We start from the raw sequence: 6,000 nt of genomic DNA on the forward strand, positions 1-6,000 counted from the left end.
TCATGGCAGAAACACTGGAAGAGGAAATGCTAAAATATTAAAGGTAAAAGTCTTGATGATGGGATTTTTCAATGATAGATTTTCCTCCTTTCTACTTCTTGGCACATTATTACTTTTCCCTTATTCTTTTTGTCAGTTCAGTTCAGTCTTTCAGTTGTGTCTGACTCTTTGCCACCCCATGGATTGCAGCACACCAGGCTTTCCTGTCCATCAGCAACTCCCAGAGCTTGCTCAAACTCATGTCCATTGAGTCAGTGATGCCATCCAACCATCTCATCCTCTGTTGTCCCCTTCTCCTTCCACCTTCAATCTTTCCCAGCATCAGGGTCTTTTCAAATAAGTCAGTTCTTCGCATCAGGTGGCCAGAGTATTGGAGTTTCAGCTTCAGCATCAGTCCTTCCAATGAATATTTAGAACTGATTTCCTTTAGGATGGACTGGTTGGATTTCCTTGCAGTCCAAGGGACTCTCAAGAGTCTTCTCCAGCACCATAGCTCAAAAGCATCAATTCTTCAGCACTCAGCCTTCTTTATGGTCCAACTCACACATCTGTACATGACTACTGGAAAAACCATGGCTTTAACTAGATGGACCTTTGTTGGAAAAGTGATGTCTCTGCTTTTTAATATGCTCTCTAGGTTGGTCATAGCTTTTCTTCCAAGGAGCAAACATCTTTTAATGTCATGGCTACAATCACCATCTGCAGTGATTTGGGAGCCCCCTAAATTAAAGTCTGTCACTGTTTCCATTGTTTCCCCATCTGCCATGAAGTGATGGGACTGGATGTCTTGATCTTAGTTTTCTGAATAAGTTTTAAGCCAACTTTTTCAGTCTCCTCTTTCAGTTTCATCAAGAGGCTCTTCAGTTGTTCTTCACTTTCTGCTATAAGGGTGGTGTCATCTGCATATCTGAGGTTATTGATATTTCTCCCAAATATCTTGATTGCAACTTGTGCTTCACCCAGCCTGGCATTTCTCATGATGTACTCTGCATATAAGTTCCTTCCTAGATGCTTTCTGTTAATTAAACATAGCTGATTTTGTAAAGCTTGATTGGCTTGGGGGGTTTAAGATGTTCAAGAGTCAGACAGCTAGCACTTGAAGTTCCTGGAGCATACTTAGGATGGTAAGTGAACCTGATGCAGGAGAAGTGATTTTTACCCTGCTCTCTTATATCCTCTGGTTGGAATTTCAAAGACTCAGATATCGAGAAAATTGGCCATGGTTGAGAAAAGTGGGGGTGAGATAATTTTATTACTGATAATCTTCTCTATGGCTAGATGGAAGACAAAGCCAAGAGAAAAATGTCATCCAATTTTAATCCTCTTTAATTTGATTCTTTCCTCCATAGGTCTGACCTTGGTTAAGGGTTAATCTTGCTAAAACAAAGAAAAATGTGGACACAATATGAGATTTTAGATTGATTCACAAGAAAGTAATACAACTAATTCCAGGGGAAAGTTTATTAATTATATTTTATTTATTCCCTACCTACATTCAAAAAGGATTTGAGGTACTTTATGAAGGCCCAAAGCATAAACACAGTAAAATACAAAAATCCAGTAGGAAAAGGGGATAAATAAAATAAATTATATTTTAAAATTCTGGCTGGTTATCTGTTAATAGCTATTTGCAGAAAAATAAAGTTTGAGTTCTACCTTACCCCATAGATCAAAATAAATTCCAAATGGAATAAAGAGTTACATTTAATCTAAATTATAAAAGAACTAGAAAAATATATTTAAGTATTTATCTGTTTTCAGGTCAGGGTGGGAAAAGCATATCTCATTAGTAAAGAAAGCTTAAAAGGAACTGACTACATAAAAATGTAATACTTCTTGACTTCACAAAGCACCAAAACCAAGAATTAAATGGGGAAACCATTTCCAGTACAGATGACAAAGAATTGATAACTTCACTATGAAATGTATGAATTGTAATAGCTTTACCTGCTAAAATAATAAAAGCACAAACATTCCAATAAACAAATGAAGAGCAGAAAACAAGAAAATTTTGAAGACTTAATGCAAAAAAGCAAGTTACATGAAAAGATATTAAACCTAAGTAAGAAAGAAATGCAAATTAAAGCATTGAAATTAAAAAAAAAAAAAAAAAAACAACCCCGAAACTCTATTTAACACTTATGATTAGAAAAAGTTTTAGAAAATTATATCCAAACAGAGAAGAGGGTACTGAGAAAAGGTAACTTAGGTTGCCTGATGATAATAATATCAAGACCTTCCTGGAGGGCAATGAGGCAATATGTTGAAAAATCTCATGAAATATATCCTTTTTCTCAGAAATTTTATTTCCAGAAATTTGTCCTTGGGAAATAAAATATTTGTTCAAAGACTTATGTATAAGAATCTTTGTTATTTATTCTTTTTTTAAAATAGAAACTATTCCCAGAGTATTTACAGTGAACATTTATTTCTTTTACAATATGAAAAAAAATATTACCTTTCTGTATCTGTTTCCTTTCATTAGGAAGTGAATTCATTCCCATTAATTGGGAAGTCTGTGTTCAGTTTTGAAGAGTAAAGTGATGTTTTTGTCATTCAGTATCTTGCTTTGGAACTATCTGATGAGATCGCTTAGTAATTAAAGAAGAAGATCTTTGAGTTATCAAGTCTTGTACAAACACTTCTTATTGTTAGTAATGAGAGCTCCTTGGGTGTGTTTATTTGCTTTTGTTGAAGACAGGATTTGAAAAAACTATGTTATCTCTTTATGTTCTAGAGCCAGTGCCAGGCAGGCACTGGGTACCAGTAAAGAAAGAGTGATGGCTGGAGGCCTGAGAGCCAGAGAGGAAAGGCGATGAACTAGACGACAAAGACAGTGAAACAAACACAAGTTCCCCCATTAGTGCAGCAGTTTGGGGCCAGTTAAAATAATGGCTAACAATCATTTACATTGAAATGGCTCCTGAGAGCATGGATGATGATTAATATTTCCTATGAAGACCTTAGGTCACCTGGAAAACTAAAAAAAAAATCCCATTTCCCCTTGTTTCAAAAAGGAGAAGGTTGTGTAATGTGTTTGAAAATTAATACTCAATATGGTTGAAATAGAGCAGAATTTGGCATTTACGTAGGTAAGCTTTAATTATCTGGAAAAAGCTATCAGAGTGGAAAAACAATCAGAATAAGTGAGGTGATTCCCTCGGTGATCAGAGAGGTACCAGTAGAATTCCACACTGAAGATTCTGTTTTGAAGTTAAAAAAGCAAATCGAAGGAGTGAAGTGACTTTCAGAGAGAAGCAGGTGGGTTAAACTTGCTCAGCCTTGCGCTAGCCCAGCTCACCTTGCGATGTGCCTGTGGCCCTTTTTCTCTGCCTCAGGACTGCCCTCTGGATGTGGAAGACTTCGAGCCCAGCAGTGTTCAGCCTACAATGATGTTCAGTACCAGGGATGTTATTATGAATGGCTTCCACAGTACAACGACCCTGCCACCCACTGCACGCTCAGGTGTCAGGCACAGCGACAATGGGACTCAGTGCACCACTGACCGCTTGGGCGTGTGTATCAGTGGCATCTGCCAGGTAAGCCACACCTGCTTCCCGGACGCCTGGCTCCAGCCAGTGCCTCGACCACTGTCAGTAAAGATAACCTTTCTCTTCTGTACTTCTGTTCATGCAGACGAAATATTGTCTTTGAGAACTTTCATGTAAAATGTATTTTAAGGAGTATTACTTACCTGAAGATAATGTTTTACTTATTTAAAATACCATGATCAGAGAGGTAACAGAAATCCATACTGAAGATTCTGTTTCGAAGTTAAAAAAAAGGCAAAGGAATGAAGCGACTTCTGGAGAGAAGCAGGTGGGGGTCTGCTTTCACGGGACTCGAGGGAACTTGTTCAGCCTTGTGCTGGCCCAGCTCACCTCGCAGTGTGCCTCTGGCCCTTTTTCTCTGCCTCAGGACTACCCTCTGGATTCAGAGGACTTCCGAGCCCAGCAGTGTTCAGCCTACAATGATGTCCATATTTTGGACATCATTTTGCCCATATAAAGTCAAAAGATTGTAATGTATGACTTGTGGATTTTTCTAGATCAGTGGTTATCCAACTTGAAAATACATCAGAATCACGTGAAGGACTTGTTAAAAGCAGTGTTCTGGGCCCTAATTCCAGAGCTTCTGACCCAAAAGTTCTGGGAGAGGGTCTCAAAATTTGCCTTCTAGCAAGTTCTAAGGATATGCTGCTGATGCCGGCCCAGGGACCCCACCTTGAGAACCACTGGTTTCTTGGTATCGATAGGTTTTCTTAATTCTCTTGTTAAATTAATCGTTTGAGGCCTGTGGGAGCAATGACTTATTTACTAAGTAATTAGTGTGAATGTACTCCAGTAAAATTTTCAGAGAGGACTTTGCAGAGCTGTGATGAATGTGGCTGAGGTATAACCCCCCACAGCTTGTAATGGGGGTGAGAACTCAGAGGACTATGACAGGTTGCTGAGACAGTGTGGGGATTGTAGGGAAAAGATAAAATTCTACTCCATTCCTCTGATCACTGGAAAAAAATGTAAGCATAGTGAATGCTTACTATTCCATCTACCCTATTATGGTCATAACAAAAATAGCAGTAACAGTAGCAAATGACCCTAACCATCTACTAAATGTCAGACCCTGCCAGGCACCTCTGACTTCATATGCTTAGAGGAAGTCATGGCCTTGCTCATCAGATGAGCTTCTCTCTCTTGCATCCCTTCATTTAGAAAACAGCCTCCAGTTACCACAAAACCTTGGAGTCATTCTTTTTTGTTTTGTTTTTTTTTAATAACTTTTATAGGAGTATTTTTTTAGATTTACAATGTTGTGTTAGTTTCTGCTGGTCAACAAATTGAATCGCCATACATGTACATATATCCCCTCTTTTTTGGATTTCCTTCCTGTTTACGTCACACATAGCATTGAGTAGAGTTCCCTGTGCTAGACAATAGGTTCTCATTTGTTGTCTGTTTTATACATGGTAGTGTATATGTGTCAGTATCAATTTCCCAATTCACCCCACCCCCTTTTCCCCACTTGGTGTCCATATGTTTGTTCTCTATGTCTCTGTCTCTGTTTTGCAGATAGGCTCATCTGTACCACTTTTAAAATAATTCTTGATTTTTCTCTTTCAATCTACACGTCTAATCCATTGCTGAGTCAATTCTAACCTCAGACAGCATAGTTGGATCTTGTCTTTTGAGCTACTGTGACATTCTTTATCTTTTTAAATCATGCATTTCAACTCACTGCCATACTCCGGTACTCCCACAATGTCTGTCCCCATCAAAGGTCCTCGGTTAAAAACTGGTTGAATGAATGAGTCTTATCTACTTGCAAATGCAAAGGTTGTTCATATCTCTTGGTCTCTCTTTTTTTATTCCTGTCTCAACCTCCAACCTTGAATTTTCTGGTTCAAGTTTGATGTCCATTCTGGGAGATTCCACAGATTCCTCCACTACATCATGGGAATTCCTCCCGTCCTCACCCTTTCTCAAATGAGCTGGTATTGTTCTTCCCAGACCCACTCGTTATTCAAACTGCTGTCTCTGTGCATCTCTGTTTATGACACCACAGTTCTCAGTGTCACCTTCCTGAATTCATGTTGCGGTCACCGTCCTGGGACTTCTATCAAATTTCTCACATTTCTCTTTTCTTCCCCCTCCAACCTTCACCTTTTTACCCCAAAACTAGACTAGCCAATCTCCTTTGGTGGCCTAACCAATCGCTCTTATTTTCTCTTCTACTTTTAAACCATCTTATTTGATGTTTACTGTTGACTAATCTTCCCAAAGGTTGGAGTTTATGACTTTATTCTTTAACTGTATGTGCTGTCAATGATTTCCCTTTATAACCACCAGTTAACTTTTGGGATCTTCCATAAAATAATAATAATAGCTATTTTTGGCCAGTGAAATTATGCTTTTTAGTTTTCCAAGTTTTTGACAGTGAATTGTTGATTCACTAAAAACAATTTAGTCTGGGCTAAAGAGGAGCAATGCAATCCAGGTAATG

This window comes from Cervus elaphus, chromosome 14, assembly GCF_910594005.1.
Source record: "Cervus elaphus chromosome 14, mCerEla1.1, whole genome shotgun sequence".
NCBI classification, from domain to species: Eukaryota; Metazoa; Chordata; class Mammalia; order Artiodactyla; family Cervidae; genus Cervus; species Cervus elaphus.